This window comes from Canis lupus, chromosome 36, assembly GCF_048164855.1.
Source record: "Canis lupus baileyi chromosome 36, mCanLup2.hap1, whole genome shotgun sequence".
NCBI classification, from domain to species: Eukaryota; Metazoa; Chordata; class Mammalia; order Carnivora; family Canidae; genus Canis; species Canis lupus.
In genome coordinates this window covers 27,257,963-27,285,609 of record NC_132873.1, presented here as the reverse complement: position 1 = coordinate 27,285,609, position 27,647 = coordinate 27,257,963, and the positions used below count along the sequence as shown (strand labels likewise).

Here is a 27,647-nt window from a genome sequence, read left to right as displayed (position 1 = left end):
TTAGACTTTTTCTCATTTTTAGCTATTATGATTAAAGCTTCTATGAACATCTATATTTATTTTGTGTGAACATAAGTTTTATTTCCTTAGAATAAATGTCCAAGAGTGCAATTACTTAGTTATAAAATAAATGCATGGTTAGTTTTGTAAGAAACTGTCATATTCTTTTCCCAGGTGGCTGCAATATTTTGCATTTCCACCAGCAACTTAAGAGTGATCCAGTTTTTCCACATCCTCAAAGCATTGTCGTCGATTTTATTTTTACATTTTCAGCCATCATGAGAGGCTCCTGTAGCAATATCTCACAATGGTTTTAATTTGCCTTCCTTTAATAATTAATGATGGTGAGCATCTTTCATGTGTTTATTTGCTATCTATAAACTGTTTTGGGTATAATGTTTCTTTATGTATTTTGTTAATTTCCTAATTGGAATGATCTTTACTGTTTGGTTTTAATCTATATAATCTATATTCTCTTCCACTTTGGAGCCTATCTTTTGGTCTTTTAACAGGGTCAACTCTGCAGGCCAACAATTTCTTAATTTTGATAAGGTCTGATTTGTTGATTTTTTTTCTTTTAAGGATAGTGTTTTTGGAATAAAGTAAAAACTTCTGCCTATCCCTTGATCCCACAGATTTTCTTGTATTTTTTTCTAAAAAATGTATAGCATTATGCTTCACATATAAATCCATTATCTATGGTTCCATGTGTAAGGGTGAGATCCAGGTAGTTCTTTTAGTTCAATCAGTCATTTGCCTTTGGGTGATGGATTGCTTTTGCACAATTTATTGAGAAGGCTACCCAATATACATCACGTACCGTTTGCACCTTTGTGAGTAATCGGCCAGGCATATTGTATGCATCTATTTCTGAGTTCTGTTGATCAATATGTTAATCCCTCTAAGAATACCATACTCTTGATGGCTACAGCTATATAATAAGTCTTAATGAGGAGGATAATTCCTCCAATTTTAGTCTTCCCTTTGTTACCTGTGAGACAGGAACTGGAAAGAATCTGGCCACTCCATCTTGGCTGAAATCAGAAGTCTGCACAAGATTTTGTTAATTAATGAGAAACAAAACCAAATCCATTTTAGGAATTAAACCTACATCAGATGTTCTTTTAAAATCAAGTACTTTCAAGTTAGTCCTGGAATTTAAAATTTTTTTATCTTTTCCTAAACATTAAATTCCAAATCATGTTTTTCTGCATAGCAAAGGCATTTTCTACAATATTACATTAAAATATATCTACATAAATGGCTCACATCTGTGCAGTAGGTATTCAGTTAAGAACAGAAGGGTTCAGCCTCTATAAAGAGATTTTGGAAAATTCCTTGCAATTAAAGCCGAGCTATTTCACTTCATGTTTACTCACATAATGTTTCCAGTGTATTTCACACATTTCATACCTATTTAGTTAAGCAGTTAAACAAATTTTTGTTTTTGATAGCCCAGATATTATTAATTGTCTGATTTCCTTAGTATTTTAGTGGACTTAAAATATTAATCAATAAAGTGCAGTTAATAAGTGTGGAATGGTCTAGGATTTTATTATGATAATCTGGAATATTTAGACTGGAAGATGACTATTATTAAAGGTACAATATCAGATTGGATATTAGTTTTCAATATTAGCCTAATAATATTCTGCAGTATTTGAAGAACTGGTAAATGTAAAATTTATGTTTTTATAAATATCTTAGCATATAAAATTTTTATGAATTATATACCAAGATAGACCTGTTAATATACTACAGATTATTAAAAAAAAAGTCTTTATACTTAACCAATAGTCTGGAAAGCCATAATTTTACTATATAACAATAGGAAGATGATTTTATAATCTTTGTTAAAAATATTCTGTGGTAAGTAATATATTAATTCTGAGGGACATGAATATCATTAAATGAATAAAGTTAGCTATTGGATATGAAGTCATTGTTGTGCACATTCTCTAATTCAAATTTCCTTAAAGAAACTGTATACCATCTAGTGATCTAGTGGCAAAATTACAACTTTTAATTCAGCATTTTTTTATGCAAGTATCCTCATTATCAAACTGATGAACAACAACAACCAAAACAACTTAATTAAGTTTGAATTGAACATGTTTGGTAAAATAACTTTCTGGGAAAATTTCCAAATGCTCAATTATTCTTATTAATTTGCATCTTAGCAGATGAGGTGAATTCAAAAAACAGGGAGGAGTCACCATGAACCCCTGTAACTTCACTATTTAAAAGCAATACTCGTGTAAATACTACAACACATGCTCATTTTTGTCACCTAGACTGCCTAGATTTGTCACTATATATTATATATATAATATATATATTATTTCATGATCACTATATAAATATACTAGATTTAAACACATTTGATATGCTCATATGCTTCAATTTCTGCTTCATATATATCCATATAAGTATAGATTGGGTAAACTATTTTCTAAACAGAAGAAAGGTTGGAGAGTTGATATTAAAAACATAATCAGAATAGTGTAAAAAATCAAGGTGATTTAATGTATTCTTACTTCCATCTTTGTCTTTTACATAGTTTTAGTGGATGCTCTATATTGGCTGCCAGAGATACATCATAACACAATTCAGATTTCCTTAGGGTTTATTTCAAACATCCTCAGAACCTAACAAATTATTTTCACTCTTTTTTTTTCTAATTGACTTATAAAATATACCTGGATCCAGAGTTCCCATACAATTACATTTCTCAAATTCTTAATCTAATCCTAATCTCTTCACTTTCAATAAATTGTCTAAAAAAAAAATCAGGTTTCTATGATAAGGATGATTATTCAATTGCCAGCCTCTTCTCAAAATGTCCCTGTGTTTTCATTCTTTAGATCTCCACTGTAACATGGGGAAAGAATACCAACTCTTCCTTCTTTATGAAGTTATCATCTTTCTCTATTCTGTTCTCTCCCTATACTCTGAACCCTAGTTCTATCAAATTTCCCATTTCTCTTTATAGTAGCAATTTCTGTTTCTTTATGTTCTTCACTTGGATTCAGTCTTCAAGGAAACAATATTTAAAAATAATAACACACTCCTTGATCATGGTACCCAGTATTTTTCTATTTTCTCTTAATCTATCAGAAACTCTCTAGATAAATTATTTCTGGTAAGCAAAATCTAGTGTATCATACAACCCCTTAATTTTTGATTTTCATTTTATTTCTGGGGGATTGCACTCTTTATATTTAAATTAGATAGAGAACTATTCAGAGATCTCTAGTTTTATCCTATTATCTCCTTTCTATTCTGACTCTCCAATTCAACCTTTTTTTTTTAATTTATAAATTGCCCTTCAATATTTTAATTTAAAAGTTTATGCTGTTAACTATTGTTCATGTCCTGCCTGAAATACCATGAATGTTCATGAAAAGTTTCTTTAATTAAAGCTGGTTACAGTTTAGCTTGGGGAAAAAAAAAAAAAAAAGAGTGTATATGTGTTTCTATGATAGAATTCACATTATTCTCCTTCATCAAAATTTTCATTTAAAATTTTATCCTGGTGTTGATATCATAGCAAAGAGTTCTCAACCTTGTCACTACTGACACTTGGGGCTGAATAATAATTTATTTGGAGAGCTTTCCTATTCATTGTAAGGTAACTAACAGCATCCTTGGCCTCTGCAAAACTGTGTGTCAGCGGGAACCCCAAGTCATGACAATAAAAATCATCTCCAGATATGAATCCTGATGTGGACAAATATATTTTAAAAGTGCTTTTAAAATTGATTTTTAGAAATGACTCTAATAAAAAATACAATTATGCAATGTTGCTAGATGTTGCCAAAGTACCCTTCATTTTGCATTCCTACCAGTCATGCATTGTTCAGCAAATGTTGAATGCTATAGGTTAACTGAAAAAATAACAACCTATTTTCTGTTTGAAAACAATGATCCTTCATCCTGATTACACCCCTTTCTTTCTTGTCACACTTTGATGAATATAACATTTATTTTCAAAATTCTATATTCTTATTGGTCTAATATTTTAATTTATAGCTAATTAATAAAAATATATGTTTAGAATCTATGTTAATGCTGCAATAGAGAGTAGTTTAGTTCTACAAGGCCAAAAAAAAAAAAGCATTAGTAGTACTACACAAAATAAAAGTACTCATATCAATTGCCATTTCCTATTTGTAAATTTAAAATGACCAGTACAGAGCATGAGCCATGTAAAATACAACTTATCTTGGAGCCACTTTTCTATTACCCAATTCATCTTTTCCTTTATGCTCTTTGTCACAAAGAGAAAAATATACTAGCTTACAGAAGTATACAAAATGAATATGAAGATCCAGATAGAATTTGCAACATGAAATTATAATTGGAAGATAGTTTGGCTTCTAATATGTCCTCATGCTTTAAGTTTTTCTTTTATTTTTTTTTTAAGTTTTTCATTGTACTTTTACATTGTATAAAACAGTACCTCTTATCTGGAGGAAGTTCTTAGGATTTCCACCATAAGATCCATTTAATAAAAATTTTACTAACTTATTTACACAGACTTATTTTAATGCAATTAGCATTCTGTGGGGGCAAGCTTAGTAACTTTTACTATAATCCAAAGCATTTCAAAAGAAATAAGAAATAAATTCTTCTAACCTTTTATTTTTTAAAGATTTTGTTTATTTATTCATGAGAGACACAGAGAGAGAGGTAGAGACAGGCAGAGGGAGAAGCAGACTCCCTGCAGGGATCCCGATGTGGGACTCAACCCTGGACCCCGGGGTCATGCCCTGGACCAAAGGCAGATGCTCAACCACTGAGCCACCCAGGCATCCCTCCTGTAACATTTAAAGCAAAATAAAGCAGAATATTGAATCTCTAAGACAAGTATTGCTTAAGATTTCTCTTCTAAATGTAGATTTTAGCTTTAATTTCTTATGAAAATTAGTTGAGATATCCTCAAGCATGCTGTAAGACAATTATTATTTTGAAAGTCCTAAAAATAAATAGCTAGTGAAAAATTATCAGGTTCTTTTGATAATTTTGGACAAAGTACAAAATCACTTTTGCTCTCTATATTTTCATAAGCATTAGTATTTTAACTAAAATAAATTTTGATTTAGTCAAAAACATGAAACAACCCTAGGACTTTAAAATGAGAGCATCAATACAAGAAATTGATAATGTGGGATGGAACAGGTGAAGCACAGTTAGGATACTCCTATATTGTCAACAAGGAAACAGCTCTCAATCACACTGGACTGAAGAAATAATGAGAGAAGGAGGTGGACATAATCCAAAAGCCTGTGCCTTCCTGGTACTGTGGGACCACAGCCATATAAAACACTGCTTCAAGAAAGCTAGAAATGTAAAATATGTTCTCCACTGGCAACCAGAACCACAGAAAATAGAGAAACTGCTATGTTAGAGACCATACTCTTGATTTTCCCTTCCTCCACCTCCCAATCTTCCACCAATCCCTTCTCTCTGCCAGTCCTCGTTGGTAAGTGCAAAGATCATCAAGCTCCTCGTTCAACACAGTGGAACCAAGAAATGAGAAAAATATCCAAAATCAATGAGGAAAGTGACCTACAGAAAATTCTTTTTCATTCTTGTTATTAATGGTCATTAATCAGCAGAGAGACTCTTAACTAATTGAGAAGTAGCTTCTTTGCTGCTGTTGATGTAATTGAGATTTTTTTTTCTTACCATGACATATCACTCAGCAATGAAATTCCATGAGAACAGATACGATCTTTCTGTTTGTCCACTGCATGTGTCCCCCGATACTTAAAAAGAGCCTAGACCACATCAGAAGGTCAGCACAATGTAGTGAATAAATAGATGAATGAATAAACCCTAATTCATTAGTGCAACAAACCATGGGCAAAATATGACATTCTAATATTTAATTTAAAATAACATGTTCTGGCTGGCTTAGTTTTTTGTTGGAAGTTTAAAACTCATTATTTCAATGAGGATGAATATCAAATAATCAGAAAACTCATATGGCATGCATATATCTCAATATTTTAATCACCAAAAATATTTTACTTCTAGGTTTATATCACCTTCATTGACGTCAATGTATATTATCTATCAAAATTTATCCAAAATATTTTCAAAGTAATAAAAGTTTATGAATCAAAGATCCTCTGTATGTCTTTAGCCTTTGTTGTATTAAGAAACTTAAGATTCCATTTAAATGTTTGAGATTATGCATAATACGCAAATAGCTGAGTGACCAACAGATGATCTATATAATTGTTTTTCATTTTAACTAAATAATGATATGAATATAATTAAGGTCATCGTATTCTGAAACATATACTGAGGATAAAAGAAAGATTTTCTAAGTAGATTTACAGATAATACTAGAAAGATGAAAGAGACATCCAAAAAAATAAAAATAAAAATAAAAATTAAAAAAAAGAGACATCCATATGTCCAAAATAAAATAGGATATTTCTAAAAGCTTTCTGCAGAATAATTAAAGTAAACAGCAACTTAATCTTTAAGTTACTGAATTTAGAGCAGAATAAGTGGTAACAGTTTGGCACGGGAAGACTAAAAACAGACTCACTGCAATATGAACTCAGAAGCGATGTGTGTATTTAACATGATCGTGTCGACTATGTTCAATTGAATTTTGAGAATCATGTTTTAATTAACAGATTGATTACCTCTGATAAAGCTACAGCCTTGAATGCCAAATTCAGTTTTTCTGTCCATGACAGCAAGATATTTTATAGCAAATGTAGTGCTGAACAAAATGTGATGTCTCATGGCTATACTTTCTCCATTATCTCTCAGAATATTTGGAACAACATTTTCTAACCATAAACAATTTGAGAATATTTATATTTTCCTCTTCTTCGCATTTTTGCAAAGGCTGCAGGACACAAATATACATAATTAAGATAGTTTAATTTAAAACACATTAAGTTACCTTTTATTGCATATTCAAATAGAAGAATTATGTAGTTAACTTGACATTTATCTAGATCTCTGTTCCTAAGTGATTAGTAGTTATCAATAATTTTCACAGTAATTCAGTTGCATTTAAAAAAAGCTGTTATGACTATTTCACTTGATCTGACTGTAGCAAATCAATATTAATCTAATTATAGGGGGAAAGACTATTTGACATAGATTGTTAGTCTTCCAAGATAATATTTAGCTCAAATACTAGAAGAAAGTAAACATTAAAAAATCTAATTTTAACTAAATTAACCACCTTTGACTTTGACTATAATTTAGCCGGCACTGATATAATGAGAAACTATAATGAATTTCTTTCTCAATTTGATTGTATTTCAACAGATATTCCTATCAATAACTCAGCTCTTTTTTTTTTTCTGATTGAAATGATTCTTTTGTCAGAGAACAATCTATTCATTTCGAACTATCTACAAAAAAACTGATAATAGTTCAGTTGTCCTTTAGAGACAGCTTGGTACTCATTCATATTCACAAAATTGGCATTTTGTGTTTTATTCTTGAGTTTCAGAAGGCAGATGACTTTCTGACTCATGTTCTTAACAAAAAATAAAATAGAGAACAAGTTATAAGATAAATTAACTGGTGTTCTTTTCAAACGCAGCCACTCCAGCCTGATGTAAAATGTATCTTAGCTTTATGGGCTGACGTATAAAATATTAAATAAATCAACCTGATCAAATGTGATATAGGTAATGAAAAACTTTTCCTAATACATGTATTCTTTTTCATTTAAACATATATCGATAAATTAAAAATAAATTTCCTATTATCTACCCTCAAATATCTTATCTTTAATTATCATATTATCATTACTAAATGTTATATTTTCAAGTACTTGAATATTTTTTCATATTTCTGCCCTCAGGCAACGTTGAAAATAAATCTCAGATCACATTAGCCTGTGATAACTTTAACAGAGTTCTCTGTCGTCGTCTTCAATGTTCATGCAGGCAAAACTCAACCTTAAAGCAAAACAAAATAAAATAAAAAAAATTAACTGTGACTTTCTTAAGCTTTTAGAAACTTAAAGAAGAAATATTAGTAGCCAAAACAATACATGAAAGAGTGTTCTATCTCACCACAGTGCAAAGAAAGAAAAGTCAAATCAACATTGTGACATGATTCCTTATTTAAACTTAGGGCTTAGAAAACGACTCCCAGCTTTTTGAGACTACAGGGAATATTAACTCCTTTTATTGCTGGCAACTCTGCTAAGGAGAACAGTGTGAAGACTTAAAAAACTATTTATACCCTGATAAACAATTCAAACTTTAAGAAGCCACAATAAAAATAGTGTAGTTTACCTAAAAAATGTTGGCAATGTTGTTCATTATAATATTATTTATGATTAGAAGGGCACCTGGGTGGCTCAGTCAGTTAAGCATCAGACTCTTGATTTTTACTCAGGTCATGACCTCAGGGATCTGGGATCGAGCATTGTGTGGGACCCATGCTCAGCAGAGTCTGCTTGAGATTTTCTCCCTCTCCCTCTCCATCTGCGCCTCCCCCTGCTTGTACTTTCTCTTTCTCTCTCTCTGAAAAAAATACGTAAATCTTTAAAAATATATATTGTTTATAATTACAGTGAATAGGAATGTACATCATTCATATTTCCAAAGTGTCTCAGTTTGCACTATAGATTCATGGTTACAATATTTATAATGACAATACTTTAAAAAATGTAAATCACCTAAAAATATAGGTAATCTTAAATGTCAATTTACATTTAAAATCAAATTACCCTGATAATTTGTTCAGGGTAATACAAAGTACTATTAAAATAGCTATATTGTATCAAGGAAAATATTAGCATTATAGGCTAAATTATCTTTTAAATGTGCATTTGTACACAGTATAATAATATCTAGATAATCTCATTAAAATAATAATCATGGTTAATCAATTATTGAAGTACAAAAATTAGGTCATTTTTTACCATTTTTACAAACTACGTTTATTATCTTTGTAAAAGATCAATTTTACAAAGAAGGACAAATAGGAGAATATTTAGAAATATTATCTGTTAGTTAATAGTTGTGCTTAATAATGATTGCTCAATTAAAATTAAACTTTAATAAGAATTAATAGAAAACTATTTGCATTCCATCCTGAATTGATGATTTGGGTACCAAATAACCGATGTTAACTGATGTTCGTATTAACTCCTGCTACATTCATGTATTTAAGACATGCCATGTACTTACTTTACAAAACTAGAAGGAAATAAGAATTCAAAGAATGAGCAAGACTTATGTCTTCAAGTATTTCAAGAAGCAGACTTTGAAAGACATCTTTCATTGAGATAACATTTAGTTGAGAACTGGAAGACATACAACCTCCTCAAATAAGAATTCCATGTGGGAAAACAGCTTAGTCATGGCTATAGCAAGTGCAAGGTAAGTTGCAGGATTGTTGAGTGAAATACAGACTGTGTTTTCAGGATGTGGGAAGAAAGACATTTGGCAAAGTGGGTCTAGGTTCGCTCTTAGGGAAGGTCACCTATATACTGATGATTATATAAAGGAAATGTACACCCTGGAGCTCAGTTAGTAGAGTGCAATGGAAGCAGAACTGATTTAATGAAGATGGGTCAGCTTCTTGCATATCATGGAGGAAACTGAAACAGAAGAGTCTCCTTGGACAGCCTTTTAGAACTTTGACAAATGTTGAGTCCCTAAACCAGGAGTGTGGAAATTAAAGGCAGGGCATTGGTTTCAGAGACAATGCATGGATGGACTATGAGATTGTATAACCATCTCAATTTTGGAGATTAGGGGAAAAGAAACAAAAGCTCGTCCCTGCTTTTTAAACTTCAAGAGTCATTTGAAAACCTAGGTGTGATTTAGTGTCTGCAGTCATAAGAATGAGAAGGATTTGTAACGAAAATTAGAAATCTGTCACAAGAAAGCGACGGTTGAAGATATAAAATTAAAATTATATTAAGAGAGATATAGCCTGAGAAATGCTGGAACAAGATAGCCAAGTATTGAAAATAATAGTGACCCGACTTTAGAATCGGTAGCATGCACGACCTATTCCCTCCCTAAATAATTCTGAACTCTTTTGCTCTCTATTTCTCTGCTTACAAACTGGAGAAACACTTTATGGAAAAATAAAGGAAACTGATGAGGTTGGTCACTCCAATTAGTTGAAGGTTTCTTTAAAAGTACCTGATGCAATGGTTTTGTGTAACGATATGCCTGCCACCATATAAATTTTTTTAAATCTAATGAGTCAAGTTTTATTTATTGTAGTGTGCGTCCGTGGACACTCCAACATTTCTATTGCTCTTTGGGGTTATTCCTGGTTACTAAATATCTCATGAGTCAGAATGCAGATAAAGGAATCGGTAAGTAGAAAGTAGTTTGAACTTTGAGTCTCATGATTTTATTATGGTTCTCAATGTCTTCTGTTGAGCCTAAGAAATTTCTCTAGGTTATTCCTCCTAGAAATTGTGATGTTCTAGTATAACGAAAGCAAAGTTTTATTCTTTTAGTTTCACCAGGGCTGTCATGCCAACATTTTTTTTTGTGCCAACATTTTTAAAAAGCTCCTAGTTTATTGTTGCTGTTGTTTTTCAGTTTTGTATGCTCTTAATGGTACTAATTACATATTCTACTTCATTGCTTTGGTTCAAAAAATTGGAATTCATAATTATAAATCTTTTAATGTGTGTGTAACTTGGCATGCTTATTATATTTTGGATGCTTTTCTTGGATATTTTCTGTCACCTACCTAGAGCTCCATTTTTAGTAATGAAAGCAGAGATGAGGATTATTTATTATGCATTCAGGTATCTTTTATAAATTTATTTTTTTTCACAGTGGATTCATATGTACAGAATATAGTCTAGGCAGCATTTTGATAAGTTATTTTAGGTCTATATATGGCTGTTTTTGTGAGACAAGTTAGTAGTAGGCCTTTTGAGCCTATGAATAACAAAAGGTGTGTTCTGCAAAGAAAGATGTAGTTTGGAAAATTCCAGGAACATTTTATTATTAAGTATGGATGCAAATTCCTGAATGACTCTTATCTTAAAATATCAACTCTTCCCTGATGGCACTGGAAGTTAGTCATAAATACATATAATGAGATATAAAAATGAACACAATTACCTATTAGAAATAGCATAAATTATGCCAAACCAAGACAATGATTATATATACAGTGATTTTTTACTTCATATATATGTATATATAAACATTTATGTACACATATATTTTTATATGTTTATATGCATGTGTACATTTTTATAATAAAATACAAAGTGTATATTTTGACATAGGCATATGAAAAATATATTTTTAAATAAATTAAAGCAATAATCAAAAATATATTTGTAATTAAAAGGTCTTAAATAGACTGAAAATACATAGAAAACTAATAGTGGTGGCTTTTGATGTATGACTGACACAAATATGACAGAGGATGGGGAACAAATGATATCTCATGAAAATGAAAAAGATTACCACTCAATATTTTAGAGTTTACATGTAAATATATCCTTTAGGGTATCTAAAAAATAAAATAAAAATTTATTTTCTCTTAAACAAATTAAGTAATATGTATCTAAAATTAAAGTTTTATTCAAAAAATAAACTTTTATTCTATGTATTTAAAAGTAACATGCATAATATATTCTTAAGATATATATATTAACTTTACATGGAATCTAACCATCTCACTCTAATTTTAAGATATCAATTTAATGTGGAAGGAATTTAAAAACTATATTTTACTCTCAGTAAATCTTGAACTTTTCAACTAATTTTGAGTTACTGTTTTCTGAAACCTCTGCCATGACAAACTCATTATCTTGGGGATTTACAGCACGTTATTACAAACTTAATCCCAAATTCCCAAATTTCTTTATATTATATATTTATTTACATAAAATAAGGTTGAAAATAGTAATACATTTTATAATATTGTAAATTTTATCAATCTAATATCTTAAATCCTATTCAAATAAATCACTAAGCCTATTATAATAAGTATCCATTTTTGCTTATTTCTCACTTTCTTTTCATTCCAAAGATTTACTGTGCTATAATTTACTTGATATATCTTTTTATTCAAATATATATGAATTAAAGCATTTGCCTCTATGCATTTACAAAGAGTAAAATATACCATGAATGTTCTATTTAGATATTTGTCAGTTTAATTTTTATATATCTATTATTTTGTTTTTGAGAATTTTAGTGATTATTTTCTCGCAGAACCTATTTTTATATGAGTTATAGTGTAATAGATAATAATTGGGTTCTTGAATTAAACAACCCTGTTCAACTTTTGCTTTTCTATGTGCTAATAACCATGTAATCTTTAAAAGATATTGTGATGATTGAATGAAATAATCTGTGAGCCATTTAATATTATTTCAGTTTCAGTATACATAAAATCAGTGCCCTTATTTTTAGTAATAATAACATTACTTTCAATTCATGAGTATGATTTCCATTTAAAATTGATATTTCTCTTTCATGAGTTATTCATGAAACATATGTATGTCTGATTAATGGCTACTTTAGGGTGGAGACAAAAATGACATTATTTATAGGAAAAGGTGAATGCACTACTTTTAAAACAAGACAATTACTTTAATAAAACTCTAAGATATGTCAGGAAAATAATTCGAATTGTGCTTTATCATTTGTTTTTATCTCTTAAGTATTTCCATGATGGGTTACAATGAGAAACAGTATAGCAATGAGAAAATGTTTTAATATTTACTTTGTTACTAGTCACCTAGAAGATTATTCTTGGAAACCATGATGTTGGACAAAAGTTTTAAAGAACAGGGATATCATCCTACACATCTCTGAAATACATCATTGCTTTTTGGCTCCTTATCTGTTTGGGGTTTTAATTCTTGTAATATTTGTATAATTTCTTATCCTGCTTTTTGATCAGTTGGAGAGTTTTTTCTTGCATGTTATAGATTAGCTTTTTTTTTTTTTTTTGACAGATTTCTCTGGCAAAAGATTCAAATTTAAAGTCACTTGTGTGGACAGAAAGACAACAGTTGACAGAGCAACAAACTATTGTGTTTGTGCCTAATATGTACACATTGAGATGAAGACTGTACCTGCTTCCCTAAACCAGCATTATTTTCTTGTTACAACAAATCGTATAATTCTTGTACTTCCAAGTCTTGATGGTGGCTTCCTATATAAAGAAACTGCATAAATGTAAGTTGTGGAAATGACTAAAATCTCTTGTGTACCTTTGAACAACTATTTAACCTACCTAAGAAGCAATTACCTCATTTGTAACTGAATTAATTTGAGTTAAAAGATCTGTAAATTCTTTTTTGGTTCCAAAGTTCTAGAATTAAAAAAAAATGGATTAAAGGGCTGCTCTTATGAGCTAATATGCTGATTGGCCTCTGTGGTCCCATTCTAAAAGATAATTATTTAAAAAGATAATTTTTGAACTTCATTAGAAAGTATGCATAGGGAATGAATGTGAAAGTTGAGTATACATCAAGTTATAATCCATATCTACATTGCTCTTCCTCAATTCTCTTAGAGCCTTTTGAGTATATACTAGCTCACTATGTAAATAAGAAAAATAGGATTCTTCAATCTTAGTGAGGTCTTTTAAGTGTGTATGTTTATATTTTTAATACAGAATAATGCTTATTTTTGGAAAATATTTACCTTTACCATTTCTTCAAATAACAGACCACAGACCATCAGTTTCTCCTAATCACCACAAAGTTGTGTAGTGGGAATAATAAGACAAAAGATGTCAAACAAATGCTTCCAATAAAATTTCTTCTAAAATTAATGAGAAAGACCCTCTGGACTCTGGAGCTATGATACTGAAAGAACATGAATCTGGTTTCTGTTCATTGCTCATGTTGTTTTTGTCTTACAAGAAATTTTTGGAGTATCAAATATAAGGCCAATAAAAGAAAAGATGAGCTGGAAGAGGAAACAACAGAAATACATAATTGGGATAATCACATTTAAGCTCTGAATCCAATTTTTCTTAAAAACAGTCACATCAACTTCTATTCTTCCATGGTATATTGAGATAAGTTTTTAAATTTTATGGATTATTTTTTAGCATGAGTCCATTTGGGTTAGAGCTCCAGTAACTAAAGGAATTATAATTCTCCCTAGTATAAATATGTACATGTACACCAGGTATAAATTTTGTTTAAAAGTATAATTTGTTAATTTCAGTCTTTCAGTCCATATGAGCATATGTTTAGAAGTTTGTTGAACAATTATCTATTAGGACAACAATCTTAAATATTAGTTTAAATAGACAAGTACTCATGTTATGTGGAGGGTGTAGAAGGAACAATGTACATTTATATAGAGATGATTTTTCAAGTTGTTCAGGGTTAAAAAAAAAAAAAGAATCAATCTCCCGTGGTATCTTTCACCTGTAATAAATCTAAAATTGTATTTAAAAAAATAACAAGAAAAATTTAATATAGATAAACTTTTCTATCCTCCACAAATATTTACAGATCATGAAGTAGTTGCAGTAATGAAAAACAATGCTCTCCTAGCTACATAAATCACACATTCCTTCAGGGAAGAGAGACATACCACTATTTAGTAGTCTAATATCACCCTCTACATTACTGATCAATTAATTATTTTATGACCACCATGATGGAAATAATTGCCCAAAGAAATTATAGCAAAGTATGTTGTACATTTTCATAATATAGCAATTTGAAAAGGTAGACTCAGCTGTTTACTGAGTGGTCTCCCAGGTGGATAGTACCATGTGTCTAAATGTATCAAAGACAACAAACACATTAATTGATAAGTAAGTTAATATACTCTCAGAGAAACATGGAGAGCACAGCATGTTAATATTAAAGAATATTTATTCTGCTCTCCATCTGTGACTATTTTCTTAGTCTTTATCCACATAAGTAATATATTGAGACCTCATAAAACAAAATGTCTCTCTTTTTTTTTGTAATTTACCCCCTGTGTGCCTTCGAAATAGAATATTAATTATGATGGTTTTACAATTCAGAGTTTTAAAACTGAGGAATCAGAATATGTAACACTTAAAGCATAATTTTTTCAATAATCCATATTTAAATAATTCAGTAATGAAAAACTGCAATGAAAATTCACAGATAAAAAAAAGAAAATTCACAGATTATGTTTAAGAAACTACACATGTCATAGGTTAACAAAGGAATTCATAATTAAGTTAAAATAGCTGAAATCAATTAACTAAAGAGAAATGAAAAATGTGGTTACTAAATCTCTCGCTAAATTAAAAATAAAAAAATAAAGTGACAAGTTGATTGAAGGTCAAATTATTCATAGAAAAGATTGTTGTGGGGTTTTTTAAAAGATTTTATTTATTCATGAGAGACTCAGAAAGAGAGGAGGAGACATAGGCAGAGGGAGAAACAGGCTACCTGCGGGAAGCGTGATGCAGGACTTGATCCCAGGACCCAAGGATGATGACCTGAGTCAAAGGCAGATGCTCAACCACTGAGGCACCCAGGTGCCCCAACCCTTTATTAAGCATAGAAAAGATTGTTAAAAATAAAAAGGTCTGTATGATAAAGAACATTTAGCGTAGCAATCTAGAGAAAAGAACTGGATTATTATATTTAGACAAATTTTATCAGGGTTTTTCCTTTACTTAGAAGAAGGCTTGGAAATTCCTGGTTCCATCACACCACAAAGAAACCCCATCCCTGGTAAGCAGTCACTTCCTGCATCTCCCTACCCTAATCCTTTGGAAGCTACTAGTCTGCTACAAACTACTAGTCTTTACAAACATACATTTTCTGCATATTGCATTATAAATGCAATCACATAATATGTGCTCCTTGATGTCTAGATTATTTTACTTAGCATAATGTTTTCAGGGTTAATCATGTTGCAGCCTGTAGCAGTATTTCATTGCTTTTTATGGCTGGATAATATTCCACTGTACCACCATATTGTTATCTGTTTATCCATTTATCAACTAGTTGATATTTATTTGGCTTGTTCTAGCTTTAGGCTATTGTGAATAGCATAGCTATGAACATTCTTTTACAAATGTGGGATCAAAAATCTACAATTTTTTAAAGCATAGACTAGAAAGAAAATTGCCAGGTCATACGGTAATTCTATGTTTCACTGGCGGATTCTAGAGTGGCTATGCCACTCCCTCTCCCTCTGCCCCCTGCTCCTATTATCTCTCTCTCATTCTCTCTATCTCAAATAAGCAAATATTTTTTAAATACTGGTATAAATTCTTCTACAAATGATTTAAAAAATTGTAAACCATCTCATCCTGGATTTTTTTTTATTTTTATTTTTTTTTGCTGGGGATTCTGAATACTGATTCAACCATTTTAATTTTTATAAGTCTGTTTAATTTTTTTCTTTTTATTCTTAAGACAGTTCTGACAGTTTATGTCATTCTACATCTTTTATTCTGTTTCTTCTAAGATATTTAGTTTGTTGGTATACAAGTGTTCATAGTAGTCTCTTCCAATCCTTTCAACTTCCATAAGGTTAGTGGTAATGTCCATATGACTATTTCTGATTTAGTAATTGGAACCTTCATTCTTAGGCAAATCTATCTAAAGCTACAACAATTTGTTGACCTTTTCAAAGAACAAACTTTTGCTTTCATTATTAGTATATTATCTCTACTGTTCTAGTGTCTATTTCATTTAGAGTCTTTTATTTTATTTTATTTTTGCTACTAGCTTTGGTATTAATTTTGCCTTTCTTTTTATAGGTTCTTATGAAGTAAAGTTAGGTTATTGATTTGAGCTTTCTTTTTAGAAGATTTTATTTATTTATTTGACAGAGAAAGGAGAGAGAAAGCAAGCATAGACAGAGGACTGGCAGAGGGGGAGGGAAAAGTAGTCTCCCCACTGAGCAGAGAGCCTGACCTATTGAGGATCAATCCCAGGACCCTGGGATCATGACCTGAGCTGAAGGCAGATGCTTAACTGACTGAGCCACCCAGGTGCCCCTGAGATTTCTTTTAAATGTCAGGGCTTATAGCTCTGAATTTCTCTCAGAGCACTACTTTTGCAATGCTCCATAATATTTGGTATATATTTTAGTTATTATTCATTTCATAATCTGTCTTTTGATTTATGCTTTGACTCATCGTTTGTCTAAAAGTTTAACTTCCACATATTTGTGACATTTTTCAGTGTTTCTTCTGTCCTAGATTTGTAGTTTTATTCCATTGTGTATGTTTGTGTGTGTGTGTGTGTGTGTGTCCTATCCTATGGTCTACCCTGGAGAATGTTCTATGTGTACTTGAGAAAAAAAAATGTGTATATTATCCTCTTGTTAGGTAGAGTGTTATGTGCATGTTTGGTAGAACTGGTTAGTTGGTGGAGTTGTTCAAGTCCTTTATTCTCTTAGTGATCTTGAGTCTAGTTTTTCTGTCCATTACTGAAAGTGGGATGTGGAAGTCTCTGAGTATTATTTAAATAGTCCATTTCTCCCTTCAAGTCTGTCAACTAGTGCTGCATGTATTTTTTGGCTCCATTGTTTGTGTACAAGTTTAGAATTATTATATTTTCTTTATGGAATGGCTCATTAGAAGTATATAATATCCCTTTCTGTCTTTTATAACTATTTTTAACTTAGAGTCTCTTGTCTGATATTGGAATAACCATTGCAGGTCACCTTTAGTTACCATTTTCATGGAATATCTTTTTCATTCATTCACCTTCTATCTATTCATGTCTTGGCATCTAAAGTAAGTCTCTTGAAGACAGCATAGCTGGATCAAGTTTATTTTTTGGTGTTTTTACTTTTTTTACCCCAGTCAGCCATTTTCTAACTTTTGATTAGTTTATTCCACTTGCATTAAAGCAGTTGCTGACAGGGAAGCTCTTATTTATGCCATTTTTATATTTTTTCTATATGCCATTTTTTGTTTGTTTCTCCATTCCCTCATATTTTCCTTTAACTGATTTTTAGTTGAATTTGATTTCCTCCTAATTTTTTTCTATATATATTCTGCATAATTTTCTTAGTGGTCATCTGGGGGTTACAAAACACATCTTAAATTTATAATGAGCCACTTTAAATTAATACCACCTCGCTTCAATAGTTCATAAAATCTCTGTTCCAGTGTATTTTCACACTCCCCTGTGTACCACTGTCAGAAATTACAACTTTATATATTGTGCATGTAGTCACACAAACTCATAATTTCTATTGTACTCATTTGCTTTCAAATCATGTAAAAAAGTCACAAACCAAAACACAACAATACTGGCTTTTATATTTACTTATGTAGTTACCTTTATCAGGGTTCTTTATTCCTTTGGCTTTAAGATTCCATCTTTGCTCTAGGTCCAAACATGAGGTTCATTTTGCTGAATATACCTGTGTACTTAAAAAGAAGGCATGTTGTTTTTGTTAAGATTAGTGGCTCATAAACATCAATTCACTAAAATAGTTGGATATTTTTGTTCAGTTATAAGGTATTAATAATGTGTTATTTTGCTGTTCTATTAATTGCTAATAGAGACATTGAAATCTCCAACTAGATTATTTAATGGTCAATTATCCCTTTGGCTTTCTTAATATATTTTAAAAACTCTATTGGCAAAAACACAATTATGATTATGTTTTTCTAATGGACTCAGGTTTTATCTTTATAATATATACGTTTTACTTCTAGCAATTACTGCCTTGAAACATAATTTATCTCATATAAATTCTTCTTTCTTATACTATCTCTTTGCATGGTATAATTTGTCCATCTAGTTTTAGCCTATATATATGTATATATGTATATATATATATACATATGCTATATTAAATATAATATAAAATATGTAAAACATATTCTTACATATGTATAACATAAAATATATAAATATTGAAAACATAGAGCATATTATCAATGCCTCTCTTTAAATAGTCTAGATCTATATTTCATTTTTTTAAATCAATTGTTTAATTCTGCCTTCATTGCCATATAATTTTTAATATGTTTGGTTTCAGGTCTACATTTTATCGTTCATATTGTACTTAACCCCTCAATTTCATGTTTCTATAGTCCTCACTCCTTGTCCTCTTTTGGATTAATTTTTTTTTTTTGCTGTTCTTATAATTAAATTTTGAATTATCTTTAGCATTTATCTATATGTCTTTGCACTACTATTTCAGTGACTGATTTAGGGATTATTATAAACATTCTAAATTCTCATAATTTCTCTAGAGTTAATATTTACCAGTTCACATAAAATTTTAAAAATTTTAAGATTCTAAAATTTTAAAAATTCTGTGCTTTATAAGTCTACTTAATCTCCTCTCCATTTTTCATTCAATAGTTATTATATGTATTAAACCTGCATGCTGTATGTACCTTATAATACATTGCTGTAATTTTTGGTCTTAAAAAACTTCCAAAGACCAAAGACTTCCTTTCTTTCCTTTTGGTCCAAAGACCAAAGACTTTTACTTTCCTTTCAGTCAAGATCTCCTTTAAGTAAAAAAAGAAAATATATTTTAGTGCTCTTTATTTTTTATGAGGTTTCAAGTGTCCATCTCATTTTATTTCTTGGCACCACAATAATTCTCTTTAACATGTGTTTAGAGGAGCTACTCTATGGGAATTCTAAGCATAATCCTTATATTTCATTTAGTCTCGCAAAAGATGATAAAAGTGATATTTTAAGGTCTTATGCTTATAATGCAAGTGTTCTAAAATTCAATATTAATATTTTAATATCTTTGGCATTTCCCACCAAATGTGACATGCAACCTCAATAAATATTTGTCCTCTTCAAAACATAGGCATGGGTGCACATATATATTACTAATCAGAAAGCACTGTCTATGTCTTCATTTACACTCACTTGTTAAAGTATTGACAAAAGTTTTAGTTGGAAATGTCCATAAGGTCTTGAACTGACTATATAAGGCATGATTATTTACAAGTATAATTTGTAATATGTATCAGAATTTTTCAAATTTGATTTGCAACTTTTTTTTCTTTGTTTAAAGGATTTCATTTATTTATTTGAGAGAGAGAGAGAGAGAGAGAGAGAGCACAGGGAGAGAGAGAGTGGGAGAAGCAGACTCTCTGCTGGGTAGAGAGCCTGATGTGGGGCTCAATCCCAGGACCCTGGGATCATGACCTGAGTGTAGCTGAAGGTGGGCGCTTAACCCACTGAGCCACCCACCTTCCCTGATTAACAACTTTCTGATAAGCAAATAAAGTAAAAGAGCAGGGTAAGGATATCTATATCTCCATGGTTGTTTGGCATATATTAGTGGAGCAAAAATTCCTAAATGACAATGACAAACTTGAGGTCAATAACTTTAAAAGCAAAATAAAGTATTGAAAGGAAAAAGAAAATTTAGGGAATGGGGAAATGTATTGGTAGAAAATAGAGTTCTGATAAATGCTTAGTAGAAAATAGAGTTCTGATAAATGCTTAACCACTCACTGAAAAAAAAGTGCATATTTTTGTGCAAAGTTTATTATAAATGTTTCCATAAGGATATATGGTGCATAATTTTAAAATATATATAACCTTCATTTTCCAGGAATCTCAGACTCTCTTTTCCATTCTCTCACCATCCCTCCTGACATGAACACATGGATACACACATACCCAAAATAAAACTTAATTCCTTCCTGTCAATAATAAACTTATGTTCTGAGGTGTATAAGGCTGTAATCAATGTGAAAAGTAACTGATTGCCTTGTACCACGATGCAGATTATGGAAGGGGTGTCAAAATGGAGAAATGATTCATCCTCAGCAACATAAAACTTAGAAAAAAATATTTTCTCTTCCCATATTCTGTGAAATAATTATGTCCCATTTCTGTCGTTAGTTTTGATGAATCCTGGGTTCCTAGTTCAAAAGTAGAAGTCTTGTACAAGTCATACCTCATTTGCTTACTCATGTTTCATGTAGTCCAAACTCATTCAGAATTGCCTCTAAATGGCAGAAGAGGTCACCGTGTTCAAATTCTTTCCTTCTTTATTTCTTTTTAAATCTATTTTCTTTCTTTTTTTAATACTTAGTTACTTATTTGAGAGACACACACACATACACACACAGAGAATGCACGAGCAGGGGGAGAGGCAGAAGGAGAGTAGAGAAAGAGAATCCCTAGCAGACTCCCCACTGAGCAGGGAGCCTGACTTAGGGCTATCGACCAGGACCCAGAGATCATGACCTGAGCCGAAATCAAGAACTGGACAGTTAACTTACTGAGCTATTCAGGTGCCCTATTTTAATCTATTTTCTTCAAGGAAGAAATCCTTTTCAAGGAAGAGCAATGCCACTGAGCTCTTGCATTTGAATGTGGACTGAAATGACTTACAAACTTTCCAAGTCAGTCTTGGAAACTGATTATTATTAATTTATCCTTTTATTTTCATAGTGTAAAAAATTGTATTTTTAAATATATACAAAAAAATCTTCCGTTCTAGATTTTTATTTTTTGTATTATTCCATGTAATGTGCCCAACTTTTGCTTTTACTTATAATAGAGATTTTCTCAATGTTTATGATTATCAGAATAATATCTATGAAATTATTAAGTGGAATATCATCATTTTTTTTCTATCACAATCGATCAGTTTTATATGAGCAGAACAAAATAGAATGTTAGGTTTACTAAGTTCCTGGAATCAGTGCTTTTAAAAACCAGTCTAGATTAAATTTTCACTATTAATAATAAATCAAGAAGAGAACTGAATGAAAGTATTCAAATAAAATCAACATCATTTTGACCATGGTTTGTTCATTGCAGAAGATATAATATATGATTTGGGCTATAGTTATTCATCACAGCAAAAGAGCACTCAATAACACACACTACCCATAAATATTAGAGAGAAACTATTATCATTGCCTTATGTATAACTAATATGCATAGATATGTGAAATCAAGTAAAACAACTCCCCAAGGAATGAACAAGGTTTAAATTTTCTTTTTCAACTACATATAATACTTACTTTGGCATGACCTTCTATTAAAGGAAAATATTTTTCAATGAGATATTTATTTCAAATTGGTTATAAAATCATATGAAATGGCAATATTATACACAGCCAATGAAGAGTAGTCACTAGTCAAAGGATCTGTTACAACTTATTTAAAAGTCTTTCCTTAATCTTTTTCAGTGTATATATTTTCCTTTAATCTATCTTAGATAACCTAATCTTCTTAGCTTGTAATATCTACAAAGTAAACTGTGGTTCAAAAATTTCATTGTTTTTTTAACATAAATCAAAATGTGAAATATTTCAAAAACATTAGTGGGACGCCCAGGTGGCTAAGCCTTTGGCTTAGATTGTGATCCCAGAGTTCTGGGATCTAGTCCCTCATCGGCCTCCCTGCCTGGAGCCTGCTTCTCCCTTTGCCTATGTCTCTGCCTCTGTCTCTGTCTCTCTCATGTATAAATCAATAAAATCCTTTAAAAATTAGCATTTTTCATCCCCACAGAACTACTGAAAAATAGTAATTCATTTAACCAAATGAATATATAAATAACATTCAAATAAACAATCATGATGCCTTGTCTAAAACACTTTATAACTAGTCCAACAATTGTATTTTCCAAAATATAAATATAATTTAAGGCTGAACCATCATTCCAAACTCTTTATATAAAGTATCAAAAACTGGGATCCCTGGGTGGCGCAGCGGTTTAGCGCCTGCCTTTGGCCCAGGGCGTGATCCTGGAGACCCAGGATCGAATCCCACGTCGGGCTCCCGGTGCATGGAGCCTGCTTCTCCCTCTGCCTGTGTCTCTGCCTCTCTCTCTCTCTCTCTGTGACTATCATAAATAAATAAAAATTAAAAAAAAAAAGTATCAAAAACTCTCAAAATTTGGAAGCAATTTATACTTGAAAACGTGAGTTCTCTAGGCAGGTTTTGAGAAGGTTACTTGTAAAGTTTTTTGGACATACAAATGAGAGTAAGTATAATGTATTGCAGCTTTGCCCTTATATTTATTGACAGCCTGCTGGGCGAACATTTTAATAATTAATAATAATAGTAATAATAATAATAATGATGATGAAGGTAATGGCATTTCACTATAAATACCTAAATAATTTTCATTGGACTAAATAATTAAAATATTCATTATTAGAATGGGGTCGTGCAGGGTCCATTTATAACAGAATTATGTCAAAACAGTTAAGAGTAAGTCTTCACCCCTCCAGTAAGAGTGGCATTAACTAAGATGGAAACATGAAAGCAATAAAAAATCTAAGAAAGAAAGATTATATAAGAAAGAAAATGTGTGATGAAGAGAGAAATAAGAGAGAAATGTGTTATGAAGAAATCCTATGCAATGATCAATGAAAAAAATAAATATATATACCAGAGAAAAATTGCAAATTATCTCACAAGAGACCTTATCCATACAATATTAGAGCAAAATTTTCTCAGTTAATATTTTCTATGGCGGCATAAGGTGTGTCATAATGAAACAACATTTATGTTCACATTTCTTTAATGGAACACCAACTTTTCTATTTTTTTTCATCATAATTCAAAGAAACATTTGGATCTGAATGAAATAGTTCTCCCAATATATAGCAGCACAGAAGAGAAGTTGACTATGAAATCGGAAGCCAGTCAATTCTGTTTAAATTCTAGTTCCACCATTTCTTTCCTTTGTATGATCTCCAGAAGTCATTTACCATCTTATACTTCAGTTTCCTCTTTTGCGAAATGGAACAATAATTCTAACTTCCTGTTGGCATTATGATGAGCAAGATATAAGGCAATATTTATGAAGGATTTAGAGCAGAGCCCAAACCATAGTTAGGGTTCTGGGTTATATAAGTTGTATTTTTAACACTGAGAGCAAGATTACATATCTACATATACTAATGTATGTGCCAAACATACACATCAAAATTAGATCTGCTCTAATTCATAAATTGGAATGTATCTGGCTAATTTGTTCATTTGTTTGTTTGTTTTTTCCTGAAAGTAAATATCAGAAGAATTTGAATTTCAGTGCCTGAAATATCCTGATGTATATGTCTTGGAGACTCTTTCTATATTTCCATTATCACCAAAAGAGTAACGGAAAAAATTATATTATGAGATAAGCCAAAGTTACTGTAATCTTAAAGTAGCACAGAAAACACAAAAAGTCCTGCAGACGAATATATGAGACAAAAAGGAGTGAGAATTAGTCACACCCCTGCTTTGCCATGTTGGTAGGAGGCAAGGTCAAGATGACTATATCTATTTTGAATATCATATATCAATACTCTATATGCATATACATTATACACGTATCACATTGTATATATATATATATGTATGATACCGAATATACCCTTAAAATATGAAACTTTTCATCACCGTTTTAAAAATTCTCTGCTACCAAACCACTTGCTTTATATTACATGCTTCCATAATCCAGATAGAAGTAGCTCTGTGCTTGTAGCCCACATTTCAAGCCCTACTGCTAACACTCCTAATTCTTGCAAAATCTTACTCTAGATCTCACTGGTATAAGGGGAATTAAATACTGACCCTGCTTTAGAGACCAAAGTCTGGCTTTGAACTATTAGGACTACTTATGGGCTTTAAGTATGATATGATATATAGATCTCTATTAATTTTAGTTCTTTTGCACCATATTTTAAGAAATCAGAGCCAAGGGCTACATAATTCTTTTTTAGTTTTGATTTTCAGATCAGAATTTTTGACAGTGTCTCCCAGCTTTTGCTTGACACATAGCTAAAAAACGTCTGCAAACTTTAAAATTGATCTATAATGCTGAACAAGTTTTACACAATATAGAATATCTACGTTTCTGTGTCTCCTGTTGTATGGATACTAGAGCTCCATATATATGTATACTATCCTCCATATAGTGTGTGTGTGTGTGTGTGTGTATGTCTCTAACAATGTCTTTGTGTTTATTCCTCTAGCAGAGTTACTGACAAATTGTACTATGTAATACATACAAAGTTACAGTAATAATGCTGTGACCTAATCATATACACTATTGTTTACAAATTAACCCTGTAACTTGGGAGATAGGAAGGACACATGTGATAATTCCCAGTTAAGGGGTGTTTAGAAGGCTCAGATGGTTAAGGGTCTGCCTTTGGCTCAAGTCATGATCCTGGGGTCCTCAGGCTCCCTACTCGGTGGGAAGCCTACCTCTCCCCCTTTCTTTTCCCTCCACTGCTTGTGCTCACACTCTCTCTTGCAGACACTTTCTCTCAAATAAACAGACAAACAAACTCCCAGTTACATAGAAATAAAGCTAAATTGACATATTCACAGATTTGTAAATATCATACTTCTTATTTACAGAGTTGGAACGCAAAAGAATTCTCTCGATGTGAATTTACGTAAACATCCAATCTATATCTATCAGTCAGGGCTCAGTGTAAAGAACAAACATTCCTCTAGCTCTTAAGAAGTGAAAGAGTTTTATCTATTTAGAAATGAGAGATTATCAAAGCCCCTTGACCATGAAAGTCATCTTTACCAGGAGGACAGGGATTTTCTCTCTCTGTTTCCTCAGTTTCCAGAACATGGAATAGTGCTTGGCAAACAGGAAGTACTCACCAAAAATTTGTTAAATGAATGAATGTGTAGCTAGCTATAAGACACCTAATACTATCTGCTAACTGAAGAACCTGCTTAACGTCAACTGTGAGAGTTGCTGGATGGACATTATCTGACTTCATGCAAAAAATGTTTAAGGCGGTTATTATTAGCAACCAAAGCACAGATAATTTAAATGATTCTAAGACAACTTGGTTAGAAAATGAAGGTCTAAATGAAGCCAAAAGTCTTTCTATTTGCCAGTGTTTCTTGCTGACTCTAAATTAGCTTTTTTATATATATATTTACACATCAGAGGATTTTACTTTTTAGGGTAGCTTTAGGTTTAGAGAAAAATTGAGTAGAAAGTAAAGGGAACTCCCATTATTGTCTCAGCATCCCCTCTTCTAGTTTCTCCTATTATTAACATCTTGCATTGGTGTGATACCTTTGTTAGAATTAATAAGCCAATATTTATACATTATCATTAACTAAGGCCCATAGTTGACATTAGGGCTTGCACTTTGTGTGGTACGATGTATGGATTTGGACAAATGTAGAATGCCATGTGTGGACAATTGCAGTATCATACAGAATAGTTCCACTGCCCTAAAGTTTTCCTGTGCTCCACCTATTTATCCGCCTTTCCTGTACCCCCAATTCCTAGCAACTAATTGTGTTTTTAGTGTCTCCATAGTGAAATTAATTTTTTCTAGCAATTCAGTTACTGCTCTTTATTTTATTAAATTCAGAAGTAATTGGGGGTCCCTGGGTGACTCAGTGGTTTAGTGCCTGCCTTCAGCCCAGGGTGTGATCCTAGAGTCCCAGGATCGAATCCCACATCAGGCTCCCTGCATGGAGCCTGCTTCTCCCTCTACCTGTGTCTCTGCCTCTGTGTGTGTGTGTGTGTCTCTCATGAATAAATAAATAAAATATTAAAAAAATAAATAAATAGAATAAATTCAAAAGTAATCATTTAAGGAAATGCACTGTTACATTATACCTTGGAATGTCTAGAAAATATTAAAAGCACTTTTTTCTGTATGTGACCCAAGTTTTCACAAAGTTCATGTTGAAGATAAAAAAGATAATGTAAATACATATGAATTCTCTTAAAATATAGCATGAAAAGTCTTAGCAAGTATATCATGAATAAAAAGGTTAATTAATTCGAAGATCATTATCATTCATGATTCCTGGTAGACTGGGAGAAGGTCTTTTGGGTGATGAATATTCTACAATGGAGAATGCACAATATGGCAACTGTGTAACTGTGAAGGCTTAATGGGATCATAATTTATATACACCGTAAAGAAAGAAGGCATAAATACTGGAACAAATTGAATATTCTTATGAAGAAATAGCTAGCAAATGATCTGAACAACTTTAAGCTTATTTTTGGCCTGTATACTTTGTGCAAAACATAACTCATGAAACTAAAATTAAGGGAGAATTAGCCACCAGAGAAAGTAGTAAAATAATAAAAAAGAAATTAACCCAGCATAGTCAATATATGCTCTGTTCTCTATCAGCAAGAACATAAAATAAGTGGCATTTAAAAAGTAATTTACTTCTTTAAAAAAAATTCTGCAGTTTTACATGACAACATATTGTAGGTTATGCTGCAGTAAAGAGTGCATCATAATGTTTATAACTCTGTAGGGTAAAATATAAAAATACTTTATTCTCAGCAATCTAAAAGTGACCATATTCTATAAGTGTTATGTTTGTAAATTGACAATAATCCTTAAGTAAAACACTCCAATGTTTAAGTGTATAATAAACTTGCACCCCCATTTGCTAGTATTCACTTGTTCCTCAACTATAGCATCTAAGTTAAAAATACTTTCAATGCAAATTAAGTAAGAGTTGTTTGCTTTGTTAGACAAAATTTAAAGAAATAATACTCGGGAGATTCTATAATCTCTTCTTCAATAATAATAATAAAGTAGACAATATTATAGCAGTATGCAGTTAAAATTTAGCTATCTTTTCTCATTAAACCCTGTTCTACAAAGATTACCCCATGTAATTCTATGGCAAAATCAAAATCCATAGTATACCCCAATTGTAGTATTTACAATTTAAATTCACATCTATTCTTTACGGTTTAAAGAAAAGTTTCCAATGA

General features: G+C 31.3%; 1 long non-coding RNA gene across 2 annotated transcripts in view; it reads right to left on the bottom strand.

Moving 5' to 3' along the window:
- Positions 1-6,890: 6,890 nt before the first annotated feature.
- The window catches only part of LOC140625560 (uncharacterized), a 191,706-nt gene continuing 170,949 nt past the window's right edge, over positions 6,891-27,647 (bottom strand). For both annotated transcript variants that reach the window (XR_012024913.1, XR_012024914.1), the window contains exons 4-5: positions 18,254-18,345; positions 6,891-7,946 (exon numbers count right to left, since the gene is read on the bottom strand). This is a non-coding gene — a long non-coding RNA (uncharacterized lncRNA). The remainder of the gene's footprint in view (positions 7,947-18,253; positions 18,346-27,647) is intronic.